The sequence below is a fragment of the Eurosta solidaginis genome, chromosome 4 (assembly GCF_040869045.1).
Source record: "Eurosta solidaginis isolate ZX-2024a chromosome 4, ASM4086904v1, whole genome shotgun sequence".
NCBI lineage: Eukaryota > Metazoa > Arthropoda > Insecta > Diptera > Tephritidae > Eurosta > Eurosta solidaginis.
In genome coordinates this window covers 147,705,748-147,726,286 of record NC_090322.1, presented here as the reverse complement: position 1 = coordinate 147,726,286, position 20,539 = coordinate 147,705,748, and the positions used below count along the sequence as shown (strand labels likewise).

At 33.9% G+C, this 20,539-nt stretch overlaps 2 protein-coding genes across 10 annotated transcripts in view; one reads left to right on the top strand and one right to left on the bottom strand.

The window, feature by feature from the left end:
- The window catches only part of UbcE2H (ubiquitin conjugating enzyme E2H), a 42,715-nt gene extending 34,687 nt beyond the window's left edge, over positions 1-8,028 (bottom strand). Inside the window, exon 1 of one of the 5 annotated variants that reach the window (XM_067783322.1) lies at positions 7,697-8,028. The gene's annotated coding sequence lies outside the window, so the exon portion shown is untranslated. Of the gene's footprint in view, positions 1-1,942; positions 2,030-2,208; positions 2,228-2,326; positions 2,347-2,439; positions 2,542-7,696 lie in introns of those variants that run through there. The other 4 variants (XM_067783323.1, XM_067783326.1, XM_067783325.1 and 1 more) reach the window with 4 other exon arrangements.
- Positions 8,029-18,950: 10,922 nt separating this feature from the next.
- The window catches only part of LPCAT (lysophosphatidylcholine acyltransferase), a 97,492-nt gene continuing 95,903 nt past the window's right edge, over positions 18,951-20,539 (top strand). For 3 of the 5 annotated variants that reach the window (XM_067783320.1, XM_067783317.1, XM_067783319.1), the window contains exon 1: positions 18,951-19,048. The gene's annotated coding sequence lies outside the window, so the exon portion shown is untranslated. The remainder of the gene's footprint in view (positions 19,049-20,539) is intronic. The other 2 variants (XM_067783318.1, XM_067783321.1) reach the window with 2 other exon arrangements.

The window sequence follows — 20,539 nt, the reverse complement described above, 5'->3', positions numbered from 1 at the left end:
GGAAGAATCAAATCGACATAAAATTTTAAATTTTGTCTGACTGCTCTGCCATAGATTTCTTGTTCTTCCCTTTATGGCTGTTGATCAGACTTAGACGAGAATGGAAGATTTCCTCGCCGAAATCTAAGGTAGTATTAGTTTTGGCCTATATGTACGAGGCCAGACTAAAATTTTGTATGTAGTAGTAAGCAGAATCAACTCGAAACAAAATGTTAGATTTTGTCTGACTTCGATTTTTTGTTCTTCTTCTTTTGTTTGTGATTTTGACGATGAGACGTAGGCGGGAAAAGATTTCCTCGCCAAAATGTAAGATTGTGTTAGTTTTGGCCTATATGTACAAGGCCGGACGAATATGTGTTGGTAATAAGAATAGACACAAAATAAAAATTTAGGATTTTGTCTCCTTATTTGATTTTTGTGCTTTTTGATTAGGAGAAGGCGGGTATGGAAGTTAGGAAAAATGTTTGCATATTTTTAGCGACATTTGCTATTTTATATGGTCGCCTATTACCATGCCAGCTTTCGATGGTCTTGAAATGCCCCTTGAGAAAAATTTCTAACAATTGAAAGTAATTCAACAATTGTTTGAATTTGGTTAGCTTTTGATTTTGTCAAATGGTTTTAGCACATTTATTATATTCTTGCAAAAAATTTTGCTTTGATATTGTAAGACGCTTATCGGCAAAATTTTGCTATTTTGGCGCATTATCAGCATTTTTCTACATTCAGCTAAAAAACAAAAAAAAGAACTAACTTGAGCGGGCTTCGAACCCACAAAAACCTATGACAATAGCCTATACTGCAGCGCCACATTTGCTGATAGCGCTTGATAGCCTAACAGGCAGTTATATGCATGATTTTCAGTCTAGTAGTGTTGAGTGAATGCGTGGGACATACATATAACGGTAATTTCTGACTTCGAAACATATTTATATGTTGCACAAAGAAGATTGCTCTATTATCCTTTGGTTTGTATATTACTTTTTCCTTTGCAGCATTCATTTGGGGATGAGTATTTTAATTAATATTTTTCTAACATACTCTAGTAACCACATATTTTTCTGATGGCCTGGTGTATTGGGCTCTTTTATACATTTTCGGGCTTCCTCTGTGGCCTTGTGAAACAACTTTTGATGATTGGTTGATTGATTGATTTTGGATGATTTAAAGAAAAAATATAAATATAATATGGCGGTATTAGAACCAAGAAACAACATAATTTGCTCGCGCAGCGGGGCGAGGACAATATCAAACATTATGAATGAAAGTTTGTTAATTGCCTCACACCTAAGGATTTTAAGGCCGCTGCGGTTAAAATCAATTGGTGGAAGTGAACAAGGAAAATAATTTGTTGCCATAAAGCACCCCAATTTCGGCATACATTTTAGCCAAGAGTAACAAAGTAGACAAGATCCCTAAACAAGATCATTTTTATTCATTCTATTTATTTGTATTTTGACATTTCTCATATTTTACGCGGCGAAAATATGCTCGCCGCGGCTTGCATTTGGTGAACTTGGCAAACACGAAAAATTGTGTGTGGCATGTGATAAACTACACTAATTTGTTCTTCTGGACTCAACTCGCCAAGAAAAATTGTATACTGGCGAGTTCAACCTTCTTAAAATTTCAATTTCTTTGGTAATAAAGTTCAATTGCCAAGTCTGAAGTTCCTTCATATTTACAAACACAACGCCTTGGTTTATTGTGGCGATGTTACTGGAATGCATAAGCTTGTGTTAAACGCACCTATGTATATGAAAAATTGCATTGTGCCGCGGCCGTTAACTCCGTTCTCCATATACCATGCTTTTATGCAGCTCTCTGATAGGTTTGTATGAATGTATGCATGGGTATTTGTGGATTGGCTTTTGGCAGAAATGACAGAAGAGGTAGGAGGATTATCAACAATGCACACATATATAAACACATCCGCACATACCTACACAAATATGTCCACTACAGTAGAGATATGTTTGTATATATTTTATTTACATCCAAACGCACAAATGTGATATGAGCAACATTTTCTATTCAGCTCACTTGCTTGCTAAATTATGAAACAAAACAACAACAATTACATGGCAAACGTCAGCAAAAACAAAGCATTCATTTTTTCCTCTTTTCCTTCAAATTCACTAATAGATATTGAATGCAATTTTTGACATCACAATAATTTATATAGAAGATTGGTTTATTCTTAATTACAGCTTATTAAGTATTTTCACTTAGCTATCTTTTATTTATAATTTTCATTTTCTACTGCATAATAGATATGTATGTTTATTGTTGTTGGGGTATAAATAAGCTTATTTGCAAACCATACTGAGCAAGGAGTAGAATATAACTTTTTTATATATTTTTCTATGGATACTGAAAAAAAAATCGAACACACAAACTGAACTGCGTATAAACAGACTTGGAATCGTTCGAACTCACCTCGACTCGGTTGCGATGCACAGTAAACACTTAACTGAACTTTGGGATATAGCTCTCAGCAGCTAAATGTTTTTTGTGTACATATTCTACCCAAACTTCCCCCCTTTTGTACGTATATATTTATGTCATATAAGTCGCTTTAATGGTTACCACACGAAAAAAAAAAATATTTTAACCAAAAATGGACCATAATGGTGAAGAGTGGACCAAATTGTTTTTTTGGTGGTTAAGTATTGAACCAAAGAACAAATAACGTCTTCAAATTATTTAACAACACCGTTTTAAAAACCACTAAATGCATACATTTTTAGCACCTTTACTATTTATTAGCTTCATCTGTATGTTTGTTTTATGTAACCCACACTTTGGACTTGATTTTTAACCACTTTAAACGTACAGATTTAATTCAAACTTTGTACACTTATCAAAGACTGTTGACAATGCAATAATTTGTTATCTGGGTGAAATAAGGTCATCGGAGACAAGATCAAGTGAACTTAAGACCACTTCAAATGGACATAAGGTAAATCTTTACTTTACGCTCTTATCAAGCGCGGATGACAATTGAAAAATTTGATGCTGAGGTAACTTAAATTCAACGGACATAAGGTCAATTGTCCTGCTGTTGTAGTTGTTGTAGCAGTGCTTCGCCCCATCCAATAGGTGCAACCGATCACAAATTGTCATCAATATCCTCTAACGGGAGTCCAAGGAAACTTGCTGCTTCAACAGGGGTGGAACATAATAAGAGGGGTGTTAGAGGCGTTGGTTCCACATTACAATTAAAGAGATGGTTGGGGTCATGTCGGGATACATTGCAAGCAGGGCATACATTTTGTAGTTCTGGGTTGATTCTGGATAGGTAAGAGTTTAACCTGTTACAGTATCCAGATCGAAGTTGAGCTAGAGTGACTCGCGTTTTCCGTGGGGAGTGTGCGTTCCTCTTCCGCAAGTTTTGGGTACTGTTCTTTGAGTACTGGATTCACTGGGCAATTCCTGGCATAAAGGTCCGACGCCTGTTTGTGGAGTTCACTGACGACCTGCTTGTGTTTTTTGGCTTCATACGGCTGAGTTCTCAGGTGCAGTATTTCCTCACAATGCTTACGGATATGACTCCTTAAGCCCCTGCGCGGTTTTGGCTCATCAATCAGATGCCAGTTGGGATGCCCAGGTTTCTGGGTATTTAACAGGAATTGTTTGGTTAGCATCTCACTTCCCTCCCTGATGGGGAGTATTCTCGCCTCATTATGTAACCCCATTTAGCACCTTTACTATTTGCTTCACCTGTATGTTTGTTTTATGTGACCCACACTTTGGACTCGATTTTACCACTTTCAACGTACAGATTTAATTCAAGGTTAGGTTAGGTTAGGGTGGCTGCCCGAGGGCACACTTAGGCCAGTAGTACTAGGCCCGTTGTGATACCACGAAAAACACCGTTACCTTTCCTCTTCGAACCATTTTGAGGACCTGATGAAAGCTACCAGGTCCTTGACGTAATGCTCCACAACCTGACTCATAGTATCAAGAAATGGAGCTCCCAGAAAGCGCTGCCGTGCTCCGCTTAGCGCTGGGCAGTTGCAAATGAGGTGAACCACCGTTTCCTCCTCCTCATCTTCTTTACAACTCCTACAGCAACGACGATAAGGTGATCCTAGCCTTTCTGCATGCCTACCTATGAGGCAATGACCCGTTAGTGCCCCCACAAGTGTGGAAATTGTATCCCTTCTTAGGTTGTACACGTGACGGGGCCTTTTAGGATCCCATTTAGGCCAGGTTTCTTTCGATGTTCGACATCCCGGTGTTTGTAGCTATCTTTCGTCGGCTTGACGGTAGATGTGCTCTTTTAGCATTAGCTTGCATGTGGACAGGGGCATACCTAAGAGTTCTTGTCCAGGAAGATTTAATTCGAAATTTGTACACCTAACAAAAGACCGTTGACAATGTAATAATTTGTTGGCTGGGTGAAATAAGGTCAACGGAGACAAGATCAATTCAACTTAAGACCACTTAAAATGGCCATAAGGTAAATTTTTACTTTACGCATTTATCAAGCACCGATGACAATAGAAAAATTTGATGCTGAGGTGACTTAAATTCAACGGACATAAGGTCAGTTGTCCTCATGAGCACTTCTAATGACATTAAGGTCTAATGGTTTAGATCAATTGACCTTCTGACCACTTGAAAATTGCTATAAGGCAATGGAAACTTTGCACACGTATCAAGGACCAATGCAATAATTTGATGGTGAGGTGACATAAAGTCAACGGACATAAGGCCAATTTAGCTTATGGGCATTTGAATTGGTCATAAGGTCAATTGGCAATTTAATGTGACCATAAGGCCAACTGACTTTGTGACGTATCAAAATTTGGTAAGGGTACATTTAGCGAATTTCCGTTTGATTTGGGGAAAAGGCCATAACCTTATTTTTAATGAGTTGAGACCAGAGGAGGAATTAAAAAAAATTAAAAATAAATAATTGTCAGAAAAAACTAAAAAGCCACCCTTTTATAGCTAACCGAACTAAAAATTTTAAAATAATTTTTAATCACAAATAGTTAAGGTGACAGTAGGTGAAGGTCGAATAATTTACTATAAATAATTAACTCAAAATAACTTAGCTTATAATAAAATTTATTATTTTATATTTATTATTTTCTATTTTTCAATTCCGTTTTAGGTTAAAAGGGTATTTTTTTTAGATTTTTCTATTATCTCAGACTAAAGAGTGTGGAAAATGTTCAGAAAAACTTCTCATTCATGAAAACAATATATATTTTTTCACTGGATAAATTTATTTCTATTTTATCAATTGTGAGTTCAAAAAATTTAGTACTATTTTCTGAAAACTCATTGAAATATTTATCACTTTAATCGCATCAAAAGTTTTCATACATATACATTTCGGGATTAGTTAAGGTATTAATTCGACTCTATTTATGTAATATTTCGGGACTGTTTTGGGATGCTTTGTGGTCTATTTTGGACAATCGGATCAATTGTAAAGTATCTCTGAAAGGTATCGGATCTATTTCGGAGTGTCTACAATATTTTCGCAATGATTTGGGTACTACTTTGGGATTATTTTATAACCTTTTTGGGGACAATCTACCAATAATCTCGTCGGTCTTGTTTTAATTTTCGTGTAGATTTCATAAGTTTTACGTAGACAAACCAGACTTATATTGTTTTGTTGATTTTCCGACAGGGTGGAACGATTTTCCGTCATCCGTTGTCAAATTTGGTTTCGAGACAAACCGGTTTCGGTGTTGTGCCATCATCAGTGTCGCTTTTCGTTCTGATCTGTTGTCGTTTGTCTTGTATTTATAGCTCGTAGGTACATCAGCAGGTGTTGTCAAAATTGATGATTGTGTATTTTTACGTTTTATACTCAGCGTGCTTTGCACACAGAGTAATATTAAATTTGATTGGATAACCGTTGGTTGTACAGGTATAAAGGAATCGAGATAGATGTAGACTTCAATGTATCAAAATCATCAGTATCGAAAAAAAATGTGATTGAGCCATGTCCGTCCGTCTGTTAACACGAGAACTTAAGTAAATATTGAGATATCTTCACCAAATTTGGTACACGAGCTTATCTGGACCCAGAATAGATTGGTATTGAAAATAAGCGAAATCGGATGATAACCACGCCCACTTTTTATATATATAACATTTTGAAAACACAAAAAACCTGAGTATTTAGTAAATAATACACCTAGAATGTTGAAATTTAACGTGTGGACTGATATTGAGACTCTTGATAACAATTTGAAAAATTTTTTTAAAATGGGACACCGCCCACTTGTGATAAAATCAATTTTACAAATATTATTAATCATAAATCAAAAATCGCAAAACATATCGTAACAAAATTCGGTAGAGAGGTTACCTTTATTATAAGGAATGATTTGAAGAAAAATTGACGAAGTCGGTTAAGGACCACGCCCACTTTTATATAAAAGATTTTTAAAGGGGTCTTGGACGAATAAAATAACCTATATCTTTGCAAAAAAGAGCTTTATATCAATTTATTCATTTCCCAAGCATATTTGTAACAATTAGTATGAAAAACTTCAAATTTAAAAAATGGCGTGGCACCGCCCCTTTTATGACTAAGCAATTTTCTATGTTCGGGAGCCATAACTCAAAGAGAAATTTACATATCGTAACAAAATTGGGTACACATACATATATTTTCCTTATAGCAGGAAATATTTCTAGAAAAAATTGACGATATCGATTAAAGACCACGCCCACTTTTATATAAAAGAGTTTTAGAAGGGTCGTAGACGAAACTATTAAGTTATATCTTAGCAAAAAAGAGCTTTGTATCAACAGAATTTTACTTCTTAATTTGAATTATAACATTAAATTGGAAAACACAAACATTTTTGAAAATGGGTGTGGCACCGCCCCTTTTATGACTAAGCAATTTTGTGTTTCGGGAGCCATAACTCGAGGAAAAATTAACATGTAATGAAATTGTGTACACATATTTTCCTTATAGCAGAAAATATTTCTAGTAAAAATGGACGGAATCGGTTAAAGACCACGGCAACTTAGATATATCTAAAATAGTTTTGAATCAATGATATTTCACTTATCAAGTTTTACTGTAAGAGGAAATGGCGACATTTTTGTTTTAAACGGCCGGTGCCACGTGTTATGTAGAAAAGTAATTTATCGAAATGCAATGTACAATTGAGGCTCACGCTGAGTATATAACGATCGGTTACACCCGACACCTTTGCTTGTTACTGATCGATTTGTGTGGCTTCAAGTGGGGGCAGTCAAATGCCGCCAAGTGTATGCCTATATAGATATATACATATGTATGTATATCCATCTCAAGAGGAAACTAAACAGCTGAAACTACGTTACAAAAAATAATGCGTAGTATGGCTCAGGTGGCAGGGTGGCTGCTGGGCATATGTCATGCGAGAGCGTCAACTCAAAATCGAGCCATGAAGCATTGTTTATGCTGTATAAACTGGAACCTGCAATTTAATAAATTTCGTCTTTTGCGCAGGAAATTTGCATTATTTAGCAAAGCACGTCAAATAAGCATAATCCATAAAACTAGAAATTGCTACAAAGCAATCGATAAGGGGTTAAGTTTGTTGGCACTCTTCCTGTTTTTGCCAAGATTTGCGAGATATTTACGTACACATTAATGTACATTGTTCAACTATCAGATACCTACATAATGCGAAAGAAGGGATTTTTCTGTTATGTAGGTACTTACTGTGATTTCGCTTTTGTTTAATAGCTGATAATAACGATTTTACTGCACCAATACAATGTTAAATGCCTCAGTAGGAGCTAGCAAATGATTTACTATGGGAATTGAACCAAATTTACATCTATTGATAGAATTTCTCGTCAAATTTCTTTGTCTTTTTACGCACTTCTAATACAGTTCGTTATTATACTGTCCAGGTGCACGAATATCCTTTAGAAAAACTTTCAGTATATTTTTTATGTTTGCCATATAATAATTTCTTCAAATTATTCAACTTAATAACATTTCACCTTTACATTTAACCAATTCTATACGCCACCAGCTGACGAATTTTGCCTTCTAAATTTTTCATTTCTATTTTATTAATTTATTCGTAATTCCAGTGTTGCATGGAGAATTTTTGTCCTCGAGCAATCGAGCAACCCTGGTTTTCTTTCGTGCAATCCGACGCGCTTCAATGCTTCAAGCACGGTCCTAGTGATGTGCCGAGTTGACAATTTTTGGTACTCGAGTACTTCAATACTCATTAAAAAAGAATTGAGTCAGGTACTCGAGTCCGGTAATCGAATACCTTATAAACTCGAATTCAACCGAAATGACAAATCTTACCCGGAAATCGAATTCTTAGATACATATATATAGGTATGTACTTACAATGAATAATTTTTTATAATGAATTAATAAATTACAGCTTTTCATTAACTTTTATTATAAAAAATAACCAACCAGACCATAGTATGACTAGAGCTTATTATTTTGACAAAAAAATATAAAAACTGTAGTTATCAAGTATAAAAAAAAATCCGAAGTTTAAAAGTACAATCGAAAACTACTTAGAAAATAAAATCAAAAATATTCCATGAGGTCTACATGAAGTTCACAATTCATCTTTAACTCTTAAGGTATTTATTTAAACTAGTATCGCCTGTGGTCGAAATCCGACCAACGTGTATTTTTTTCAACTCAGTCTATGCATCAATACAGCAAACTGGTCTAACTTACTTAACTTTTACTTTAAAATTTTGAATTTGATCTAAGACTTTGTACTTTTTGATTGTATTTTCTTAAATTTTCTACAAAAACTTTTCACATGTAATTATAACGTTTTGGTATGGAGCTCCTTAAACAAAAATATAAAAATTATGTAAAATCATATGAAATTGACATAGAATTATGGTGAAATTACTTGAAATTGATTTAAAAAATAGGTTTTTTCACACCACCCGGAAGGTCCCCGTTGGCGCGCTACCGAAGTTAGTTTTGGGAGCTCGGTTCCCCAGTAGGCCTATATCACCCATATACACATATCGCCCATTTACGTCAATATTGTCATAATTCAAAAAACACGAACTTTTAGTTAAAAATTAAGAAATTTGCTAAAGGAATTTAGCCTATTTCACGCCACCCGTTTAAGTTTGTATAAATACATATCTAATATGTAAGTGTGACACAAAACAAAAATTTCGAGTAAACTAGAGGATACCTTCATAAAAAATAAAATAAAAATATAAAAAAATTATGTAATGAGAAAGAAGGCAGAGTTTACTAAAAAATGTTTAATTAAAGAAAAAAAATAAAGTACTTAAATTGCGAAAAATTAAGTGAAGTGAACAAACAGTTCCATATAAAAACGCAATAAGTGCACTTATACTTTTTTCCGGGTTTTAATGTGATCATTGTGGAAATATGAAGATTCTAATATTCGGATATTTAATGTTGGGATCCCATTGAGATCTCTATACGTAATTAATTTGTATTAAATTTGTAAACACTCCATTTCATGAATTTATATGACCATATCTACCATAAAATATCGTCTGTGAACAATATAATACTAAGATATAACAGAGCAGAATAAATTAGGAAGAAAGGAAAAACAAACAAAAACATTGAAATTATTCACGCAATCATATTTACTAAAATAAAATTGATTTCATAACTTTAAGCGACATAAACCAATTAGGGTTTTGGGATCTAAGCATCCGACTAATGGATATATAATCCAACAAAGTTAGCCTAATAATAAATATAGTGGGTAATATACTGCCTATGCAAGACGGCCGCTATGATACCGGTTGCCGCTCTGACATAAAATCAAAAAAAGTTGTTGGGACGTTTTTTTGTTTCGTAATTAGCATAAACGGCAATATAAAAAATGTAATGTTATATTTTTGTAACTTTTTCTTTTTTGTTCAGTATAAGACGTACTTTATCTAAAATGAGGATTAAATCTGCAAATGCAACAACATTTTCGAGCAAATTTGCCATTAATTGTTATAAATAAATTAGTTAGTTTCAACAAAACTTAACTCATTATTTGTGATTTCATGTTTTTTTGAAAACAACTAAAATAAAAAACAAAGAATCTGTTAAATAAAGACTTATGTATTTACGTGTAGGGAAAATTTGCCACAAAAAATGGGCCGGTCAAAAATTAATTCTATTTAAGATTTTTGGTACGCTATAAATTATTTTGGAAAAATTTTTTAGGATTTTGGTAGAGGCTTTTATAGGTAAGTGGCAACAATGGGAAACCATATTTGTATGTAGGTGAAACATTTGTGCCTTCGAATTTAGCGGGGATACATAAAATTTGAAATTCACATTAAACAATTAGATAATTGTTCCCAAAGACGGCGCGCTTGTGCATAAACGTTTAGGTCTTTGAAATTCGCATTAGAAAACTTAGATAATTGTTCCCAAAGATGGCGCGCTTGTGCACGATAATGAATTACGATATTTGTATGAATTGTTCGAATTTACAAAAAAATTTTTCTATTAATTATAAACAAATGAGTAATATTTGTTAACAAAAATAGGCCTATGCACTGCGGCTGATCAATACGAATCGATTCAAATAACTTTTATATGATTTTACGTATGCTAAGTATGCGAAACAGCCTGTCAATTGATTGTATGGAAATTTTGTTAGCGTATTAATAGCCGTGTTTTTTAACACGCTTATATCCGTTTACGCTTAAACTTTATATTGACTGCTAGTCGACAAACTATAAATACACCTCTGAAATTGCTGCGCATAAATTTTGTCCTACTAAATTTAAATACGCATTATACTCAGATGTAACTGAAATATGTGTCTTTGTTTCACCCTCTACACTAATTCTATGTATTCTATGTGTGTCCACAATTCATCGCAACTGATTCAGCTATATGTTATACCCTATGGCCATCAGAGCGTTGCGTCTCCGCTTTTCGGTACACCCTGTTGCTGTAGCTAGTTGTTTAACCACAGCCGCTAGATGGGTCTTCTAAGCATTATCTAAGCGAAGATAGGCGTTTTTTAACACGCGCAAACGAAACGTATACGCGCGTGTTAAAAAACACGGCTAATATATAGATAGTGGGTAATATACTGCCTATGCAAGACGGCCGCTATGATGCCGGTTGTCGCTCTGACCTAAAATCAAACAAGTTTTTGGGACGTTTTTTTGTTTCGTAATTAGCATAAAAGGCAATATAAAAAATGTAATGTTATATTTTTGTAACTTTTTCTTTTTTGTTCAGTATAAGACGTACTTAATCAAAAATGCAACAACATTTTCAAGCAAATTTGCCTTTAATTGTTATAAATAAATTAGTTAGTTTCAACAAAACTTAACTCATTATTTGTGATTTCATGTTTTTTTGAAAACAACTAAAATAAAAAACAAAGAATCTGTTAAATAAAGACTTATGTATTTACGTGTAGGTAAAATTTGCCACAAAAAAATGGGCCGGTCAAAAATTAATTCTTTTTAAGATTTTTGGTACGCTATAAATTATCTTGGAACAATTTTTTAGGATATTGGTAGAGGCTATTATAGGTAAGCGGCAACAATGGGAAACCATATTTGTATCCCAGCCAGCATTTTTTGAAAATTTTGATCAAAAAATACTCAAATATCATACCCCAAAACGATTAAAAACGTTCAAATTTAAAAGCATTTTCTGTTCGAAAATTAACGTATCGTCGGGAGAAAAATGTACCATAAATGTGATTATTCTTGAATAATCATTTAAGATTCATATTTCGAAACGCTTTTTGTTCATATTTGATATCATTGTAAAATTGAGCTTTAATTGTTTTAGAGTAATATTTGAATGATTTTCACAGTCATTTTCTAATCATATTCGTGAACATATTTCAATCGTTTATGTTGAGATTTTTGAATCATTTTTGAATGCGATTACGATGCATTTATTCTTCATATCTCATTCAAAATGAGATACTACATAATAATCTTATTTCATCAGGGGAAGAAAGAATGCGGTAGTGAGCTATTTGAACCACAGGTCACTCGTAAACAAACTTGACCGATATACACCTCGACTACAACATCCAGCTTAAACTATGATCGTCAACATCTTGAAATACGATATGGTACGGGATGTTGAAGCCATATCCAGGTACATACATATGTGAAGAGAGTTTCACTTACCTGGGGTTCACAACCTTTGTATTGTCTAATTTGTATTTTCTGGGAAGCCGAAGGTGGAGAAATTGTTGGGGACATCTTTTTTTAGGAGCAGTATTTACATTATTTCTTGTCTTGAAGAATAAAGTTTTAATATATTTTTTCTGAACTTCATGATTGAAAAAATGTGAGTATGTGAAAAAAATAAGATCTTCAATGAAAAGTAAAATTTTAACAAGTATAAAATTCATTATTCAGTCAAACAAGATAGTCAGAAAAGATTCAGAAAGCTGAATGAAAAATTATTAAAAAATTTTGATCACCTAAAGTAAATACGTTTGATTCAAATATGATTCCAAAATTTGATTGAAAAGCTATATTGAGTTTTTGATCATCAAAAGTATTCATATTTGATTATTTCCTTTGTTCAATTGTATGAAAACTCATTATTTAGTCAGAAAGAGTAATCAATTTGTATTGATATGTAGGGAAATTCAAAACTTAATCACCTAAATGCTGAGTGGGATGCAGGTGAAATATTTGTGCCTTCGAATTTAGCGGGGATACATAAAATTTGAAATTCACATTAAACACTTAGATAATTGTTCCCAAAGACGGCGCGCTTGTGCATAAAGGTTTAGGTCTTTGAAATTCGCATAAGAAAACTTAGATAATTGTTCCCAAAGATGGCGCGCTTGTGAACGATAATGAATTACGATATGTGTATGAATTGTTCGAATTTACAAAAAACTTTTTCTATTAATTATAAACAAATGGAGTAATATTTGTTATCAAAAATAGGCCTATGCACTGCGGCTGATCAATACGAATCGATTCAAATAACTTTTATATGATTTTACGTATGCTAAGTATGCGAAACAGCCTGTCAATTGATTGTATGGAAATTTTGTTAGCGTATTAATATATAGATAAATACAAACCAAAGTATATACATACTTGGTTTGATAACTTTATAATATAAACAAATTATATTAGGTTTTTTGTTCACTTATTTTTTTTACGATAATTATTCAAAAATAATATTTGGTCCACATTTTTCGATTCTGATCTATTTCTGCGGTTGTTGCATAACAACCCCGATGTCGAAAAAATTCGTTCGGACGGAACGGAAGTTGCTGGGATGCATAAATAGATTAGATTAGGTTAGATTAGATTTTCTTTCAAATCAAAATATTTTTTACATGTTTACATATACTAAATTGACCCTTAAATTAATACATTGAAATTTTAAGAAAAGTAATTAAATAAAATAAAAATAAATGTAAGGCGCGATAACCTACGAAGAGATCTAAGGCCGAGCTTCTCTTCCAATTTGCGTCGTGCTCCTCTTGATTTTCCCTACAAATTGGCCGGACGGGACCTACATGTTTTATGCCGAATCCGAGCGGCATCTGCAAGGCAGATGAGTTTTCACTGAGAGCTTTTCATGGCAGAAATACACCCGGAGCGCTTGCCAAACACTGCCGAGGGGCGACCCCGCTTAGAAAAATTTTCTTCTAATTGAAAAACCTTATTTCTAAAATTTTGATGTTGCTTTGCCCGGGAGTTGAACCCAGGGCATACGGTGTGATAGGCGGAGCACGCTATCATCACACCACGGTGGCCGCCAACGAAAAGTAAGGCATTCTGTAAAGTTTGGGGTGAAAATAGTTAATAAGTTATAACCTAATTTCAAGTTAAAGTACAAAATGAAAAATAAAATGTATAAACAATAGAAAATAACAATGTTGATTTTAAATTACTAAGTGGCAGGGTTCAGCAAAGTTTTGATGTCGTCGTCGTGTCACTGCTCTAATAAAAATTGTATGATATTTTTTAAAAATTGACGCATATTTCTAATGACGCATATTTCAATGGAGTCTTCAAAGCGTAGCTTAAGAATCCTGAGGATATCTTCAGACTGAAGTCGAAATATTGAAAAATAAAAATAAAATAAAACACACATCCAAGTGTTTTATTTAAGAAAACCCGGCCTTGAGTTCAACCAAAAATTTAAGTTTTTCTAAAATTGTTCAACAAATTTGTTCTATTTCCAAAATCTACAAAAGTTTACATGCCTTGCATTTCACTTTCTTATTTTCAAGTTTATTATAAAACATCCAAATATCTGACAAACGTTTGGGGCCATGATTTTGTAAACTCAATCGCATGTGAAGCGTGTTAGAAATTAGCAAGTAAAATAAGCTTGACTCGGCATATCACTACACGGTACTACCACACTCAATAAAGCTGACTCATATGAAAACTTTGGTCGTTTCAAAGCGAATTCGGCGTGAGTTTGTTTCATTTTGATCTATGTCTCCGAATAAACATTTTATTTTGTGCTTATTGGGAGTTTTTGTTGCCCAACACTGATTCTATGCAGCAAAATTTGTTTGAACAGGTCAACCAGCCATACAAAGGGATCCGCAGGTCAGAGGCATGGTGAAAAGCCCCCATTAAAGCCAATAATAGCTACGGTGTAATTTTGTTGGCAGCGGTAGGTCTATCTGCTCCATGCAGGGACTTAAGTCATAGTTTCAACGATATTTTATAAATTTTGATATCCGAAAACTATTAAAACTAGCTATACCCGGCGTATTTTGTAACGCCCGATATCGAATGAATGTTGCGTTATTTTTTCTGTTTTCTTTGTTGATAATTTAGTCTATTGTTCTGTAAATTGAATTGAATTTTGTACGCATATTTGGTGAAATTTTCTGTTAAAACATTTTATTCTTATATCTTATTGTAATGCATGTGGGTACACAATAGGTTTGGTTTATTCGTTTTATGTTTTTAAATGTACTTTTCGGAAAAAATACAAAAAAAATTTTAAAGTTTTTTCTTCAATTAAATAAAAAAAAAATTCTCGGCCCACTACGGGATTAGTGGGGATGATTGCAGAATTGATTGAAGTTTTTTATGAGAAAAAAAAGGACGAAATTCGAAAAATTTCGAAGAACTGAAAAATTACAAAAAAAAAAAAAAAACTTTAAAAATTGTTTTGATTTTTTCCCGAAAAGTACATTTAAAAACAAATTAAAAAAAAAAAGATCCCAAACGGCCAATTTTTGAAAAAGATATAACATTTTGAAAACAAAAACGGTGTTTTTTTTAAAAATTCATAACTTTTTTTGAGTTGGATGAAAAAATTTGAAAAATTTCTGAAAAACGTCTTTCGTAAGTTAGAAAAAGAAGAAAAACTTTCAGCCAATTCTAAAGGGGTCGGGTTCAAAATTGGTCGAAATGGGATGGAATACCCCATATATATAATTTTATCTCTGCTATAAAAACGTCATAAACAAATTTCTACAATTGGAATTACAACTTTACAATTACACAAATTAATAATCTACATAAAGAAAACAAGTAACCACATGGCACTATGTGGATGGAAAAAAAATTTTTTTTTGTAAAAAATCGAATATGTATAATGAAAATTCTTCATTACAACAATAAATTTACATTGGACAAACACCAACAAATTTTTGGCAACTCATACTGTTTTTGATTACCTTGGCCATATGGGTGAACTGCTCGGCCATACATATTCACTCAACAATATATTTACATAATTACATGATTGGAAAAGGAATATAATAAAAAAAATTTATATAAAATCTAATATGATGAAAATTTTCTTCATTACAACAATAAATTAACATCGGACAAACACCAACAAAGTTTTAAATCAAGGATACACACACATGCATCATTTGACTTAAACTGAAAGAGACAAAAATTATATTCTAACATCTGGCAACTCATACTGTTTTGACTACCATAGCCATATGAGTGGATTGCTCGGCCATACAAATTTAAAACCAAAAAAAAAGTAATTTAAAAACATTTTAGTTTTGATTTTTCACTTAATCTTGCCATTTTTTAATTTGTATAACAATCAAAAATTTTTTTTGGGAAATAATACAGCTGATCGACAATTAAGTTTATCAATAATTACCGTGTTTTTTTTCACACGCGTATACGTTTACGTTTGCGCGTGAAAAAAACGCCTATCCTCGCTTAGATAATGCTTAGGAGACCCATCTAACGGCAGTGGTTAAATAACTAGCTACAACCACAGGGTGTACCGAAAAGCGGAGACACAACCCTCTGATGGCCATAGGGTATAACATATAGCTAAATCAGTTGCGATGTATTGTGGACACACAGGCGCATAATCATAGCCAAAATAAAATAGGTTTTAAATTTAGTTTCAGCTTTTTTGACAGATAGCTCACAGAAAATTATGTCAAAAAGCTGCAACTAAATTTAAAATCTATTTTATTTTGACTATGATTAGGCGCCACATAGAATACATAGAATTAGAGTAGAGGGTAAAGCAAAAACTCATATTTCTATTACATCTGAGTTTAATGCGTATTGAAATTTAGTAGTACACATTTTATGCACCAATTTCAGAGGTGTATTTAAAGTTTGACACTTAGCAGTCCATATAAAGTTTAAGCGTATAGACCATTGTGAATGATAACTAAGTGTGATATCTTCTGCATAGACGTCAAAATTCAAGTGATTGGATCACCTGATTTATAATTGACTATCGCTATCACCCGCTGAAGATAGGCGCCACCATATTGAACACCCTGTCAAAATGCTAAAAAGTAGCCATATTGAACATCCTGTCAAGCAGTTGACAGATAAGATCAGTGTTGCCAGGTTAGCTGATTTAGCTAGATTTAGCCTTTTTTTTTGCCTTTAGCCTCGAAATTTTGGGTTTAGCTTCGTGACTTTTTTCTAGCCTTTTTTAATCCGAATGTATTTTTAATAATTTCTAAAATAAAATAATTTCAATAGTTCCTGTGAACACCTAATACCTAATAATATGAGTTCTCTACAAAAGATAAATTCTTTTTCTGCTGAAAATTCGTTGAAAGTTTCAAAGCCAGATGTATTTACTTCTTTGAAAAAGAGAAGTATAGTTATTCTTCAAGTCAAATAGCATTAATAGAGCTGCAGTGCCGAAAACTTATAACAATACAATGGAAAAATGTACACTCCACCATGGAATTTTGGTCGGAAGTCCGAGAACATAAAAATGCATTAAACGAACCTCCTTTTTTAGAACTTGTCGAAATCATATTAAGTTTTTTAGTATTACCACTCAGTAACGCGGAGGTTGAAAGAATTTTTAGTGGCATGAAAATTCTGAAAAATAAATTAAGGAACAAACTAAAAAATTAAAATGCTTAATGCGCTGCTTAATATTAGATGCTCGTTAAAACGCTTATCTAAATGTTGTAAGGATTTTGAAATTACCGATGATCTCATATGGTAAATAGCCAAACTTTATACGCAGACTTAAGCTCTTCTGATTCTTCAGACGGGGAATATTTTATATAAATTATTAGGTTGTAATATTTTTTTATGTATATACACTAGGGCGGGTCGATTTAAAAATCGCTCAGTGCTCTGTGAAAATCGTATTCTAGGGATCGAAATAAGAAACTTTGCCGAAGGAACCATACCTCCAAAACGAATTCTGATGTCCCCCCTTTGGATCGAACTTTTGGGGTAGGGGCAATTTCAATTCTACCTGCTGTATCTTGTGGTGGCTTAAAAAAACAACACAACCAATTTTACGATCTGCAATTGTATCACAGTGATACCTTCATTTTTTAAAACGGTTGAATAAAAAACCCACACAACTATGTTTACGACATGCAAATGCATCACAGTGATGCCTTGGTTTTAAAAGGGGGTTGTAAAAACGCTAATTTCTAACAATTTTTTTTAATTTCTTTTCTATTAATAAGTTAAATTCATTTTTTCATTTACATATGTTCTGACTAAATAAATTTCTAAAGAGAAAAATAAACTCCAAAAAGAAAAAACATAGGTATTTCAAAGTGGGATTTTTCAAAATTTGCCCCTACGACCCAAAGGGGGGGGGGGGCATCAGAATTCGTTTTAGAGGTATGGTTCCTTCGGCAAAGTTTCTTATTTCGATCCCTACATGATTTTCACATAGCAATGGGCGATTTTTTTGCCTCCCCACAAATCGGCCCGGCCTAATATACACATATGCAATCATTTAAAGTAATTCCATGTGCTAGTCAAGGAAAATGTGCCTGATATGTTTTGAAACAAGAAGTTATGTTTAAGTTATGTTTATAAGTTTTTATTTACAAATGTGTAAACTAAAATATAAAAAAAAATTTAATGAATTAATCAAAAAAATTTCTGGCCGTTTTTTAGCTTCTTTTTTTTTCTAAATTTAGCTTTTTCTAACTTTTTTTTTTGCCAATCTAGCTTCTTGTTTTTTCATCACCTGGCAACACTGGATAAGATATCACACTTAGTCATCATTCACAATGGTATAGACATTTACATGTAAACAAAAACACGGCTAATGTCCCCGTTATATTTATGGCTACCGCGTTCAATGTAATCAAGTAGTTAATGCTTGACTGCATGTGCCGTCAAGCTTTCGTTGAAAGCGGGTTTGTTCTGTAGTCGGCGTCTTCAAAGTAATCAGGGCAATAAAATAAGAAGAAGATTCCGAACATAGTGTACAAGTACAAGTGTGTTGACTTATCTGTCAAGCATTCTGACAGGCACTCGCTGGATTCGGAATGACAGCGAATTCAAAATGGATACCATTACCGAATGCTCCGAATGATTGAAAAATTGAAAAAGTCCATACGATTGGTAGTCAAAAATGTTGTCGTTGAGACTAAAAATGCGACTCTAGACCTGAGATTTCCATCAGGTGAGCGAGGTTGTTTGTAGTTTTGACGTTTATCGCTTAGTGAACACACTTGGTATAGGTACACTATGGACGTTTATCGCTTAGTGAACACACTTGTTATAGGTACACTATGATTCCGAAATATGTGTTGCAAAATTTTGTTGTGTTTGTTCGATTTGTAATTACGACAAATAATTGTAAAAAAAATATAGAAACTGCGAAATATTAGTAAGTGAACTATTTACGTTTGTACCTTTAAATTGTTAGGATGTAAACGGGTTCCTATTCAGCGAAGTGGTCGTGCAAACGTTCCCGTGACAACGCCGTATTTGGGATGACTCCACAACAGAATGAAGCTGGAAATCGAGAAATACTATTAAATTTATGTATTTGTTTACGAGCGTAAATAAATTTGTTATTCATATACAATAGATGGGCATCTAACTGCAAATTGTTTGGGGTAAAAGTCTAGTTGAGGGGTCGACTGCTAATACGCTAACGACGCGTCTTGACATCAGTTTTAATAATCCGAAGCTGGAAAGTAAACATTTCAACTAGTTCAAAAGATATTCGAGTTACAATTTTTTTTTCCGCCTTCGGATTATTAATACTGATGGTAAGACGCATCGATTGACACCCCTCGGTATTTTTGGTAGCGTATTAGCAGTCGACCCCTCAACTAGACTATTACCAAATCGTTCCAATATACATTAAACTTTTAAGCCTGGTTTTCTATGGTTTAAATTTGACCACAAGCTTGTCCTGTACTACCCCGATCATGTTGGGAACTATTAGATACGACCATATCGAACCCACCAGATCACCCCTTTTATCCTTTCGTTAATAACTTAAGGCTGCCACGTTTCCAACAAGTTCATCGTGCGTGAGGTTGAAGATTGCGTTCTGGAAGCTAAAAATTTCGTTGCATAATCTATACTTATAAATCGTATAATAGATTTCTTGTGAATGGCCTTGGAAAATTAAGTATGTATTCTATTAATCGAGGAGAGCTTGGTGTCAAACTTCGTTAAGCTGCGTGTTTCGGCTAAATGGCGCGACTAACTATCCGTCTAGTTATGCTGCTACATACAGCTTTTGTTTAAACTAAACTGTTGCGGATGGAAGCAACCACATGTTGTTGTTGTATTAACGATAAAGACACTCCACGAAGGCTTTGGGGAGTGATCGATGTTGATGGTCCTTTGCCGGATATATATCCGGTACGTTCCGGTAACAAAGCACCATTAATGTAGTAGCCCGACCATCTTTGGAGCGATTTATATGACCACATTAAACCTTCTAGGACATCCCGCCCTCCCCACCCCCTAGTCCCATGAGGAACCTCGGCTGTTAATGAAACAGGATTCGCCACGGATAGGTGAGGTTGACAATTGGGTTGGAGAAGCTATATATTGCGCTACACAACCCCTTGGATCCCGAACAGGTATCATCGCAGCTCTTTGTGAAACTGGAAGAGCAGGATGCAAAAATTTTACAACTCGAGGACAAAATTGATGCCGAAATAGAAGCGTTAAAGGGCCGTATGGAGCAGTTACAACTAAACCGCCCAGCTGTTTCAGCAAGCAATCCAAAGGTAAAAACACCATCATTTGACGGTTCTGTTCCTTTCCAGGTCTTCAAGCTACAGTTTGAGAAGACCGCAGCAGTGACGCTTCCCAAGGCAGTCGGTTCTATGTACCGGAGCGACTCGGGATTTTT